A 14,368-nucleotide genomic window follows, 5' to 3' on the forward strand; every position below is an offset into this window, starting at 1 on the left:
CTGGTATAGTATTATTACGTCTGGTAGTATTAGTGAGGGCTCTTGTATAGTATTATTACGTCTGGTAGTATTAGTGAGGGCTCTTGTATAGTATTATTACGTCTGGTAGTATTAGTGAGGGCTCTTGTATAGTATTATTACGTCTGGTAGTATTAGTGAGGACGCTGGTATAGTATTATTACGTCTGGTAGTATTAGTGAGGGCGCTGGTATAGTATTATTACGTCTGGTAGTATTAGTGAGGGCTCTTGTATAGTATTATTACGTCTGGTAGTATTAGTGAGGGCTCTTGTATAGTATTATTACGTCTGGTAGTATTAGTGAGGACTCTGGTATAGTATTATTACGTCTGGTAGTATTAGTGAGGGCTCTTGTATAGTATTATTACGTCTGGTAGTATTAGTGAAGACGCTGGTATAGTATTATTACGTCTGGTAGTATTAGTGAGGGCGCTGGTATAGTATTATTACGTCTGGTAGTATTAGTGAGGGCTCTTGTATAGTATTATTACGTCTGGTAGTATTAGTGAGGGCTCTGGTATAGTATTATTACGTCTGGTAGTATTAGTGAGGGCTCTTGTATAGTATTATTACGTCTGGTAGTATTAGTGAGGGCTCTTGTATAGTATTATTACGTCTGGTAGTATTAGTGAGGGCTCTGGTATAGTATTATTACGTCTGGTAGTATTAGTGAGGGCTCTTGTATAGTATTATTACGTCTGGTAGTATTAGTGAGGACGCTAGTATAGTATTATTACGTCTGGTAGTATTAGTGAGGACGCTGGTATAGTATTATTACGTCTGGTAGTATTAGTGAGGACGCTGGTATAGTATTATTACGTCTGGTAGTATTAGTGAGGACGCTGGTATAGTATTATTACGTCTGGTAGTATTAGTGAGGGCTCTTGTATAGTATTATTACGTCTGGTAGTATTAGTGAGGGCTCTGGTATAGTATTATTACGTCTGGTAGTATTAGTGAGGGCTCTTGTATAGTATTATTACGTCTGGTAGTATTAGTGAGGGCTCTTGTATAGTATTATTACGTCTGGTAGTATTAGTGAGGGCTCTGGTATAGTATTATTACGTCTGGTAGTATTAGTGAGGGCTTTTGTATAGTATTATTACGTCTGGTAGTATTAGTGAGGGCTCTTGTATAGTATTATTACGTCTGGTAGTATTAGTGAGGGCTCTTGTATAGTATTATTACGTCTGGTAGTATTAGTGAGGGCTCTTGTATAGTATTATTACGTCTGGTAGTATTAGTGAGGGCTCTTGTATAGTATTATTACGTCTGGTAGTATTAGCGAGGACGCTGGTATAGTATTATTACGTCTGGTAGTATTAGTGAGGACGCTGGTATAGTATTATTACGTCTGGTAGTATTAGTGAGGGCTCTTGTATAGTATTATTACGTCTGGTACTATTAGTGAGGACACTGGTATAGTATTATTACGTCTGGTAGTATTAGTGAGGGCTCTTGTATAGTATTATTACGTCTGGTAGTATTAGTGAGGGCTCTTGTATAGTATTATTACGTCTGGTAGTATTAGTGAGTGCTCTTGTATAGTATTATTACGTCTGGTAGTATTAGTGAGGACGCTGGTATAGTATTATTACGTCTGGTAGTATTAGTGAGGACGCTGGTATAGTATTATTACGTCTGGTAGTATTAGTGAGGGCTCTTGTATAGTATTATTACGTCTGGTAGTATTAGTGAGGACGCTGGTATAGTATTATTACGTCTGGTAGTATTAGTGAGGGCTCTTGTATAGTATTATTACGTCTGGTAGTATTAGTGAGGGCTCTTGTATAGTATTATTACGTCTGGTAGTATTAGTGAGGGCGCTGGTATAGTATTATTACGTCTGGTAGTATTAGTGAGGGCTCTTGTATAGTATTATTACGTCTGGTAGTATTAGTGAGGGCTCTTGTATAGTATTATTACGTCTGGTAGTATTAGTGAGGACGCTGGTATAGTATTATTACGTCTGGTAGTATTAGTGAGGGCTCTTGTATAGTATTATTACGTCTGGTAGTATTAGTGAGGGCGCTGGTATAGTATTATTACGTCTGGTAGTATTAGTGAGGGCTCTTGTATAGTATTATTACGTCTGGTAGTATTAGTGAGGGCTCTTGTATAGTATTATTACGTCTGGTAGTATTAGTGAGGACGCTGGTATAGTATTATTACGTCTGGTAGTATTAGTGAGGGCTCTTGTATAGTATTATTACGTCTGGTAGTATTAGTGAGGACGCTGGTATAGTATTATTACGTCTGGTAGTATTAGTGAGGACGCTGGTATAGTATTATTACGTCTGGTAGTATTAGTGAGGGCTCTGGTATAGTATTATTACGTCTGGTAGTATTAGTGAGGGCTCTTGTATAGTATTATTACGTCTGGTAGTATTAGTGAGGGCTCTGGTATAGTATTATTACGTCTGGTAGTATTAGTGAGGGCTCTTGTATAGTATTATTACGTCTGGTAGTATTAGTGAGGACGCTGGTATAGTATTATTACGTCTGGTAGTATTAGTGAGGACGCTGGTATAGTATTATTACGTCTGGTAGTATTAGTGAGGACGCTGGTATAGTATTATTACGTCTGGTAGTATTAGTGAGGACGCTGGTATAGTATTATTACGTCTGGTAGTATTAGTGAGGGCTCTTGTATAGTATTATTACGTCTGGTAGTATTAGTGAGGGCTCTTGTATAGTATTATTACGTCTGGTAGTATTAGTGAGGACGCTGGTATAGTATTATTACGTCTGGTAGTATTAGTGAGGACGCTGGTATAGTATTATTACATCTGGTAGTATTAGTGAGGGCTCTTGTATAGTATTATTACGTCTGGTAGTATTAGTGAGGACTCTGGTATAGTATTATTACGTCTGGTAGTATTAGTGAGGGCTCTTGTATAGTATTATTACGTCTGGTAGTATTAGTGAGGGCTCTTGTATAGTATCATTACGTCTGGTAGTATTAGTGAGGACGCTGGTATAGTATTATTACGTCTGGTAGTATTAGTGAGGACTCTTGTATAGTATTATTACGTCTGGTAGTATTAGTGAGGACGCTGGTATAGTATTATTACGTCTGGTAGTATTAGTGAGGGCTCTTGTATAGTATTATTACGTCTGGTAGTATTAGTGAGGGCTCTTGTATAGTATTATTACGTCTGGTAGTATTAGTGAGGACGCTGGTATAGTATTATTACGTCTGGTAGTATTAGTGAGGGCGCTGGTATAGTATTATTACGTCTGGTAGTATTAGTGAGGACTCTGGTATAGTATTATTACGTCTGGTAGTATTAGTGAGGGCTCTTGTATAGTATTATTACGTCTGGTAGTATTAGTGAGGGCTCTTGTATAGTATTATTACGTCTGGTAGTATTAGTGAGGGCGCTGGTATAGTATTATTACGTCTGGTAGTATTAGTGAGGGCTCTTGTATAGTATTATTACGTCTGGTAGTATTAGTGAGGGCGCTGGTATAGTATTATTACGTCTGGTAGTATTAGTGAGGGCTCTTGTATAGTATTATTACGTCTGGTAGTATTAGTGAGGACACTGGTATAGTATTATTACGTCTGGTAGTATTAGTGAGGGCTCTTGTATAGTATTATTACGTCTGGTAGTATTAGTGAGGGCTCTGGTATAGTATTATTACGTCTGGTAGTATTAGTGAGGACTCTGGTATAGTATTATTACGTCTGGTAGTATTAGTGAGGGCTCTGGTATAGTATTATTACGTCTGGTAGTATTAGTGAGGACGCTGGTATAGTATTATTACGTCTGGTAGTATTAGTGAGGACGCTGGTATAGTATTATTACGTCTGGTAGTATTAGTGAGGACGCTGGTATAGTATTATTACGTCTGGTAGTATTAGTGAGGGCTCTGGTATAGTATTATTACGTCTGGTAGTATTAGTGAGGACTCTGGTATAGTATTATTACGTCTGGTAGTATTAGTGAGGGCGCTGGTATAGTATTATTACGTCTGGTAGTATTAGTGAGGGCTCTTGTATAGTATTATTACGTCTGGTAGTATTAGTGAGGGCTCTGGTATAGTATTATTACGTCTGGTAGTATTAGTGAGGGCTCTTGTATAGTATTATTACGTCTGGTAGTATTAGTGAGGACGCTGGTATAGTATTATTACGTCTGGTAGTATTAGTGAGGACGCTGGTATAGTATTATTACGTCTGGTAGTATTAGTGAGGACGCTGGTATAGTATTATTACGTCTGGTAGTATTAGTGAGGACGCTGGTATAGTATTATTACGTCTGGTAGTATTAGTGAGGACGCTGGTATAGTATTATTACGTCTGGTAGTATTAGTGAGGGCTCTTGTATAGTATTATTACGTCTGGTAGTATTAGTGAGGGCGCTGGTATAGTATTATTACGTCTGGTAGTATTAGTGAGGGCTCTTGTATAGTATTATTACGTCTGGTAGTATTAGTGAGGACGCTGGTATAGTATTATTACGTCTGGTAGTATTAGTGAGGGCTCTGGTATAGTATTATTACGTCTGGTAGTATTAGTGAGGGCTCTTGTATAGTATTATTACGTCTGGTAGTATTAGTGAGGACGCTGGTATAGTATTATTACGTCTGGTAGTATTAGTGAGGGCTCTTGTATAGTATTATTACGTCTGGTAGTATTAGTGAGGGCTCTTGTATAGTATTATTACATCTGGTAGTATTAGTGAGGACGCTGGTATAGTATTATTACGTCTGGTAGTATTAGTGAGGGCGCTGGTATAGTATTATTACGTCTGGTAGTATTAGTGAGGGCTCTTGTATAGTATTATTACGTCTGGTAGTATTAGTGAGGACGCTGGTATAGTATTATTACGTCTGGTAGTATTAGTGAGGGCTCTGGTATAGTATTATTACGTCTGGTAGTATTAGTGAGGACGCTGGTATAGTATTATTACGTCTGGTAGTATTAGTGAGGACGCTGGTATAGTATTATTACGTCTGGTAGTATTAGTGAGGACGCTGGTATAGTATTATTACGTCTGGTAGTATTAGTGAGGGCTCTTGTATAGTATTATTACGTCTGGTAGTATTAGTGAGGACGCTGGTATAGTATTATTACGTCTGGTAGTATTAGTGAGGGCTCTTGTATAGTATTATTACGTCTGGTAGTATTAGTGAGGGCGCTGGTATAGTATTATTACGTCTGGTAGTATTAGTGAGGGCTCTTGTATAGTATTATTACGTCTGGTAGTATTAGTGAGGACGCTGGTATAGTATTATTACGTCTGGTAGTATTAGTGAGGGCTCTTGTATAGTATTATTACGTCTGGTAGTATTAGTGAGGGCTCTGGTATAGTATTATTACGTCTGGTAGTATTAGTGAGGGCTCTTGTATAGTATTATTACGTCTGGTAGTATTAGTGAGGACGCTGGTATAGTATTATTACGTCTGGTAGTATTAGTGAGGGCTCTTGTATAGTATTATTACGTCTGGTAGTATTAGTGAGGGCTCTGGTATAGTATTATTACGTCTGGTAGTATTAGTGAGGGCTCTTGTATAGTATTATTACGTCTGGTAGTATTAGTGAGGGCTCTGGTATAGTATTATTACGTCTGGTAGTATTAGTGAGGGCTCTTGTATAGTATTATTACGTCTGGTAGTATTAGTGAGGACGCTGGTATAGTATTATTACGTCTGGTAGTATTAGTGAGGACGCTGGTATAGTATTATTACGTCTGGTAGTATTAGTGAGGACGCTGGTATAGTATTATTACGTCTGGTAGTATTAGTGAGGACGCTGGTATAGTATTATTACGTCTGGTAGTATTAGTGAGGGCTCTTGTATAGTATTATTACGTCTGGTAGTATTAGTGAGGGCTCTTGTATAGTATTATTACGTCTGGTAGTATTAGTGAGGACGCTGGTATAGTATTATTACGTCTGGTAGTATTAGTGAGGACGCTGGTATAGTATTATTACATCTGGTAGTATTAGTGAGGGCTCTTGTATAGTATTATTACGTCTGGTAGTATTAGTGAGGACTCTGGTATAGTATTATTACGTCTGGTAGTATTAGTGAGGGCTCTTGTATAGTATTATTACGTCTGGTAGTATTAGTGAGGGCTCTTGTATAGTATCATTACGTCTGGTAGTATTAGTGAGGACGCTGGTATAGTATTATTACGTCTGGTAGTATTAGTGAGGACTCTTGTATAGTATTATTACGTCTGGTAGTATTAGTGAGGACGCTGGTATAGTATTATTACGTCTGGTAGTATTAGTGAGGGCTCTTGTATAGTATTATTACGTCTGGTAGTATTAGTGAGGGCTCTTGTATAGTATTATTACGTCTGGTAGTATTAGTGAGGACGCTGGTATAGTATTATTACGTCTGGTAGTATTAGTGAGGGCGCTGGTATAGTATTATTACGTCTGGTAGTATTAGTGAGGACTCTGGTATAGTATTATTACGTCTGGTAGTATTAGTGAGGGCTCTTGTATAGTATTATTACGTCTGGTAGTATTAGTGAGGGCTCTTGTATAGTATTATTACGTCTGGTAGTATTAGTGAGGGCGCTGGTATAGTATTATTACGTCTGGTAGTATTAGTGAGGGCTCTTGTATAGTATTATTACGTCTGGTAGTATTAGTGAGGACACTGGTATAGTATTATTACGTCTGGTAGTATTAGTGAGGGCTCTTGTATAGTATTATTACGTCTGGTAGTATTAGTGAGGGCTCTGGTATAGTATTATTACGTCTGGTAGTATTAGTGAGGACTCTGGTATAGTATTATTACGTCTGGTAGTATTAGTGAGGGCTCTGGTATAGTATTATTACGTCTGGTAGTATTAGTGAGGACGCTGGTATAGTATTATTACGTCTGGTAGTATTAGTGAGGACGCTGGTATAGTATTATTACGTCTGGTAGTATTAGTGAGGACGCTGGTATAGTATTATTACGTCTGGTAGTATTAGTGAGGGCTCTGGTATAGTATTATTACGTCTGGTAGTATTAGTGAGGACTCTGGTATAGTATTATTACGTCTGGTAGTATTAGTGAGGGCGCTGGTATAGTATTATTACGTCTGGTAGTATTAGTGAGGGCTCTTGTATAGTATTATTACATCTGGTAGTATTAGTGAGGACGCTGGTATAGTATTATTACGTCTGGTGGTATTAGTAAGGACGCTGGTATAGTATTATTACGTCTGGTAGTATTAGTGAGGGCTCTGGTATAGTATTATTACGTCTGGTAGTATTAGTGAGGGCTCTTGTATAGTATTATTACGTCTGGTAGTATTAGTGAGGACGCTGGTATAGTATTATTACGTCTGGTAGTATTAGTGAGGGCTCTGGTATAGTATTATTACGTCTGGTAGTATTAGTGAGGGCTCTGGTATAGTATTATTACGTCTGGTAGTATTAGTGAGGACGCTGGTATAGTATTATTACGTCTGGTAGTATTAGTGAGGACGCTGGTATAGTATTATTACGTCTGGTAGTATTAGTGAGGGCTCTGGTATAGTATTATTACGTCTGGTAGTATTAGTGAGGACTCTGGTATAGTATTATTACGTCTGGTAGTATTAGTGAGGGCTCTTGTATAGTATTATTACGTCTGGTAGTATTAGTGAGGGCTCTTGTATAGTATTATTACGTCTGGTAGTATTAGTGAGGACGCTGGTATAGTATTATTACGTCTGGTAGTATTAGTGAGGACGCTGGTATAGTATTATTACGTCTGGTAGTATTAGTGAGGACGCTGGTATAGTATTATTACGTCTGGTAGTATTAGTGAGGGCTCTGGTATAGTATTATTACGTCTGGTAGTATTAGTGAGGGCTCTTGTATAGTATTATTACGTCTGGTAGTATTAGTGAGGGCTCTTGTATAGTATTATTACGTCTGGTAGTATTAGTGAGGGCTCTTGTATAGTATTATTACGTCTGGTAGTATTAGTGAGTGCTCTTGTATAGTATTATTACGTCTGGTAGTATTAGTGAGGGCTCTTGTATAGTATTATTACGTCTGGTAGTATTAGTGAGGGCTCTTGTATAGTATTATTACGTCTGGTAGTATTAGTGAGGACGCTGGTATAGTATTATTACGTCTGGTGGTATTAGTGAGGACGCTGGTATAGTATTATTACGTCTGGTGGTATTAGTGAGGGCTCTTGTATAGTATTATTACGTCTGGTAGTATTAGTGAGGGCTCTGGTATAGTATTATTACGTCTGGTAGTATTAGTGAGGACGCTGGTATAGTATTATTACGTCTGGTAGTATTAGTGAGGGCTCTTGTATAGTATTATTACGTCTGGTAGTATTAGTGAGTGCTCTGGTATAGTATTATTACATCTGGTAGTATTAGTGAGGGCTCTTGTATAGTATTATTACGTCTGGTAGTATTAGTGAGGGCTCTGGTATAGTATTATTACGTCTGGTAGTATTAGTGAGGGCTCTTGTATAGTATTATTACGTCTGGTAGTATTAGTGAGGGCTCTTGTATAGTATTATTACGTCTGGTAGTATTAGTGAGTGCTCTGGTATAGTATTATTACGTCTGGTAGTATTAGTGAGGGCTCTTGTATAGTATTATTACGTCTGGTAGTATTAGTGAGGGCTCTTGTATAGTATTATTACGTCTGGTAGTATTAGTGAGGACGCTGGTATAGTATTATTACATCTGGTAGTATTAGTGAGGGCGCTGGTATAGTATTATTACGTCTGGTAGTATTAGTGAGGGCGCTGGTATAGTATTATTACGTCTGGTAGTATTAGTGAGGGCTCTTGTATAGTATTATTACGTCTGGTAGTATTAGTGAGGACACTGGTATAGTATTATTACGTCTGGTAGTATTAGTGAGGACGCTGGTATAGTATTATTACGTCTGGTAGTATTAGTGAGGGCTCTGGTATAGTATTATTACGTCTGGTAGTATTAGTGAGGGCTCTGGTATAGTATTATTACGTCTGGTAGTATTAGTGAGGACACTGGTATAGTATTATTACGTCTGGTAGTATTAGTGAGGGCTCTTGTATAGTATTATTACGTCTGGTAGTATTAGTGAGGGCTCTGGTATAGTATTATTACGTCTGGTAGTATTAGTGAGGGCTCTGGTATAGTATTATTACGTCTGGTAGTATTAGTGAGGGCTCTTGTATAGTATTATTACGTCTGGTAGTATTAGTGAGGACGCTGGTATAGTATTATTACGTCTGGTAGTATTAGTGAGGACGCTGGTATAGTATTATTACGTCTGGTAGTATTAGTGAGGGCTCTGGTATAGTATTATTACGTCTGGTAGTATTAGTGAGGACGCTGGTATAGTATTATTACGTCTGGTAGTATTAGTGAGGGCTCTTGTATAGTATTATTACGTCTGGTAGTATTAGTGAGGACACTGGTATAGTATTATTACGTCTGGTAGTATTAGTGAGGACGCTGGTATAGTATTATTACGTCTGGTAGTATTAGTGAGGGCTCTGGTATAGTATTATTACGTCTGGTAGTATTAGTGAGGGCTCTGGTATAGTATTATTACGTCTGGTAGTATTAGTGAGGACACTGGTATAGTATTATTACGTCTGGTAGTATTAGTGAGGGCTCTTGTATAGTATTATTACGTCTGGTAGTATTAGTGAGGGCTCTGGTATAGTATTATTACGTCTGGTAGTATTAGTGAGGGCTCTGGTATAGTATTATTACGTCTGGTAGTATTAGTGAGGGCTCTTGTATAGTATTATTACGTCTGGTAGTATTAGTGAGGGCTCTTGTATAGTATTATTACGTCTGGTAGTATTAGTGAGGACGCTGGTATAGTATTATTACGTCTGGTAGTATTAGTGAGGGCTCTGGTATAGTATTATTACGTCTGGTAGTATTAGTGAGGACGCTGGTATAGTATTATTACGTCTGGTAGTATTAGTGAGGACGCTGGTATAGTATTATTACGTCTGGTAGTATTAGTGAGGGCTCTTGTATAGTATTATTACGTCTGGTAGTATTAGTGAGGGCTCTTGTATAGTATTATTACGTCTGGAAGTATTAGTGAGGGCTCTTGTATAGTATTATTACGTCTGGTAGTATTAGTGAGGGCTCTTGTATAGTATTATTACGTCTGGTAGTATTAGTGAGGACGCTGGTATAGTATTATTACGTCTGGTAGTATTAGTGAGGACGCTGGTATAGTATTATTACGTCTGGTAGTATTAGTGAGGACGCTGGTATAGTATTATTACGTCTGGTAGTATTAGTGAGGACGCTGGTATAGTATTATTACGTCTGGTAGTATTAGTGAGGGCTCTTGTATAGTATTATTACGTCTGGTAGTATTAGTGAGGACGCTGGTATAGTATTATTACGTCTGGTAGTATTAGTGAGGGCTCTTGTATAGTATTATTACGTCTGGTAGTATTAGTGAGGGCTCTTGTATAGTATTATTACGTCTGGTAGTATTAGTGAGGGCTCTTGTATAGTATTATTACGTCTGGTAGTATTAGTGAGGGCTCTTGTATAGTATTATTACGTCTGGTAGTATTAGTGAGGGCTCTTGTATAGTATTATTACGTCTGGTAGTATTAGTGAGGGCTCTTGTATAGTATTATTACGTCTGGTAGTATTAGTGAGGGCTCTTGTATAGTATTATTACGTCTGGTAGTATTAGTGAGGACGCTGGTATAGTATTATTACGTCTGGTAGTATTAGTGAGGGCTCTTGTATAGTATTATTATGTCTGGTAGTATTAGTGAGGGCTCTTGTATAGTATTATTACGTCTGGTAGTATTAGTGAGGGCTCTTGTATAGTATTATGTCTGGTAGTATTAGTGAGGACGCTGGTATAGTATTATTACGTCTGGTAGTATTAGTGAGGGCTCTTTTATAGTATTATTACGTCTGGTAGTATTAGTGAGGGCTCTTGTATAGTATTATTACGTCTGGTAGTATTAGTGAGGGCTCTTGTATAGTATTATTATGTCTGGTAGTATTAGTGAGGGCTCTTGTATAGTATTATTACGTCTGGTAGTATTAGTGAGGGCTCTTGTATAGTATTATTATGTCTGGTAGTATTAGTGAGGGCTCTTGTATAGTATTATTACATCTGGTAGTATTAGTGAGGACACTGGTATAGTATTATTACGTCTGGTAGTATTAGTGAGGACGCTGGTATAGTATTATTACGTCTGGTAGTATTAGTGAGGACGCTGGTATAGTATTATTACGTTTGGTAGTATTAGTGAGGGCTCTTGTATAGTATTATTACGTCTGGTAGTATTAGTGAGTGCTCTTGTATAGTATTATTACGTCTGGTAGTATTAGTGAGGGCTCTTGTATAGTATTATTACGTCTGGTAGTATTAGTGAGGACGCTGGTATAGTATTATTACGTCTGGTAGTATTAGTGAGTGCTCTTGTATAGTATTATTACGTCTGGTAGTATTAGTGAGGGCTCTTGTATAGTATTATTACGTCTGGTAGTATTAGTGAGGACACTGGTATAGTATTATTACGTCTGGTAGTATTAGTGAGGGCTCTGGTATAGTATTATTACGTCTGGTAGTATTAGTGAGGGCTCTGGTATAGTATTATTACGTCTGGTAGTATTAGTGAGGGCTCTGGTATAGTATTATTACGTCTGGTAGTATTAGTGAGGGCTCTTGTATAGTATTATTACATCTGGTAGTATTAGTGAGGACGCTGGTATAGTATTATTACGTCTGGTAGTATTAGTGAGGACTCTGGTATAGTATTATTACGTCTGGTAGTATTAGTGAGGGCTCTGGTATAGTATTATTACGTCTGGTAGTATTAGTGAGGGCTCTTGTATAGTATTATTACGTCTGGTAGTATTAGTGAGGGCTCTTGTATAGTATTATTACGTCTGGTAGTATTAGTGAGGGCGCTGGTATAGTATTATTACGTCTGGTAGTATTAGTGAGGACGCTGGTATAGTATTATTACGTCTGGTAGTATTAGTGAGGACGCTGGTATAGTATTATTACGTCTGGTAGTATTAGTGAGGACGCTGGTATAGTATTATTACGTCTGGTAGTATTAGTGAGGGCTCTGGTATAGTATTATTACGTCTGGTAGTATTAGTGAGGGCTCTTGTATAGTATTATTACGTCTGGTAGTATTAGTGAGGGCTCTTGTATAGTATTATTACGTCTGGTAGTATTAGTGAGGACGCTGGTATAGTATTATTACGTCTGGTAGTATTAGTGAGGACGCTGGTATAGTATTATTACGTCTGGTAGTATTAGTGAGGACGCTGGTATAGTATTATTACGTCTGGTAGTATTAGTGAGGGCTCATGTATAGTATTATTACGTCTGGTAGTATTAGTGAGGGCTCTGGTATAGTATTATTACGTCTGGTAGTATTAGTGAGGACGCTGATATAGTATTATTACGTCTGGTAGTATTAGTGAGGGCTCTGGTATAGTATTATTACATCTAGTAGTATTAGTGAGGACGCTGGTATAGTATTATTACGTCTGGTAGTATTAGTGAGGACGCTGGTATAGTATTATTACGTCTGGTAGTATTAGTGAGGGCTTTTGTATAGTATTATTACGTCTGGTAGTATTAGTGAGGGCTCTTGTATAGTATTATTACGTCTGGTAGTATTAGTGAGGGCTCTTGTATAGTATTATTACGTCTGGTAGTATTAGTGAGGGCTCTTGTATAGTATTATTACGTCTGGTAGTATTAGTGAGGGCTCTTGTATAGTATTATTACGTCTGGTAGTATTAGCGAGGACGCTGGTATAGTATTATTACGTCTGGTAGTATTAGTGAGGACGCTGGTATAGTATTATTACGTCTGGTAGTATTAGTGAGGGCTCTTGTATAGTATTATTACGTCTGGTACTATTAGTGAGGACACTGGTATAGTATTATTACGTCTGGTAGTATTAGTGAGGGCTCTTGTATAGTATTATTACGTCTGGTAGTATTAGTGAGGGCTCTTGTATAGTATTATTACGTCTGGTAGTATTAGTGAGGACGCTGGTATAGTATTATTACGTCTGGTAGTATTAGTGAGGGCTCTTGTATAGTATTATTACGTCTGGTAGTATTAGTGAGGGCTCTTGTATAGTATTATTACGTCTGGTAGTATTAGTGAGGGCGCTGGTATAGTATTATTACGTCTGGTAGTATTAGTGAGGGCTCTTGTATAGTATTATTACGTCTGGTAGTATTAGTGAGGGCTCTTGTATAGTATTATTACGTCTGGTAGTATTAGTGAGGACGCTGGTATAGTATTATTACGTCTGGTAGTATTAGTGAGGGCTCTTGTATAGTATTATTACGTCTGGTAGTATTAGTGAGGACGCTGGTATAGTATTATTACGTCTGGTAGTATTAGTGAGGACGCTGGTATAGTATTATTACGTCTGGTGGTATTAGTGAGGACGCTTGTATAGTATTATTACGTCTGGTAGTATTAGTGAGGGCTCTTGTATAGTATTATTACGTCTGGTAGTATTAGTGAGGACGCTGGTATAGTATTATTACATCTGGTAGTATTAGTGAGGACGCTGGTATAGTATTATTACATCTGGTAGTATTAGTGAGGACGCTGGTATAGTATTATTACGTCTGGTAGTATTAGTGAGGACGCTGGTATAGTATTATTACGTCTGGTAGTATTAGTGAGGACGCTGGTATAGTATTATTACGTCTGGTAGTATTAGTGAGGACGCTGGTATAGTATTATTACGTCTGGTAGTATTAGTGAGGGCTCTGGTATAGTATTATTACGTCTGGTAGTATTAGTGAGGGCTCTTGTATAGTATTATTACGTCTGGTAGTATTAGTGAGGACGCTGGTATAGTATTATTACGTCTGGTAGTATTAGTGAGGGCTCTTGTATAGTATTATTACGTCTGGTAGTATTAGTGAGGACGCTGGTATAGTATTATTACATCTGGTAGTATTAGTGAGGGCTCTTGTATAGTATTATTACGTCTGGTGGTATTAGTGAGGACGCTGGTATAGTATTATTACGTCTGGTAGTATTAGTGAGGACGCTGGTATAGTATTATTACTTCTGGCAGTATTAGTGAGGGCTCTGGTATAGTATTATTACGTCTGGTAGTATTAGTGAGGACGCTGGTATAGTATTATTACGTCTGGTGGTATTAGTGAGGGCTCTTGTATAGTATTATTACATCTGGTAGTATTAGTGAGGACGCTGGTATAGTATTATTACGTCTGGTAGTATTAGTGAGGACTCTGGTATAGTATTATTACGTCTGGTGGTATTAGTGAGGGCTCTTGTATAGTATTATTACATCTGGTAGTATTAGTGAGGACGCTGGTATAGTATTATTACGTCTGGTAGTATTAGTGAGGGCTCTTGTATAGTATTATTACGTC

The 14,368-nt window shown here is 37.8% G+C and overlaps 1 protein-coding gene across 1 annotated transcript in view; it reads right to left on the reverse strand.

The window, feature by feature from the left end:
- The window catches only part of FTSJ3 (FtsJ RNA 2'-O-methyltransferase 3), a 319,479-nt gene that overhangs the window by 14,255 nt on the left and 290,856 nt on the right, over positions 1 to 14,368 (reverse strand). The gene's annotated exons all lie outside the window — the stretch shown is intronic.

The sequence above is a fragment of the Rhinoderma darwinii genome, chromosome 11 (assembly GCF_050947455.1).
Source record: "Rhinoderma darwinii isolate aRhiDar2 chromosome 11, aRhiDar2.hap1, whole genome shotgun sequence".
Classification (NCBI taxonomy): domain Eukaryota; kingdom Metazoa; phylum Chordata; class Amphibia; order Anura; family Rhinodermatidae; genus Rhinoderma; species Rhinoderma darwinii.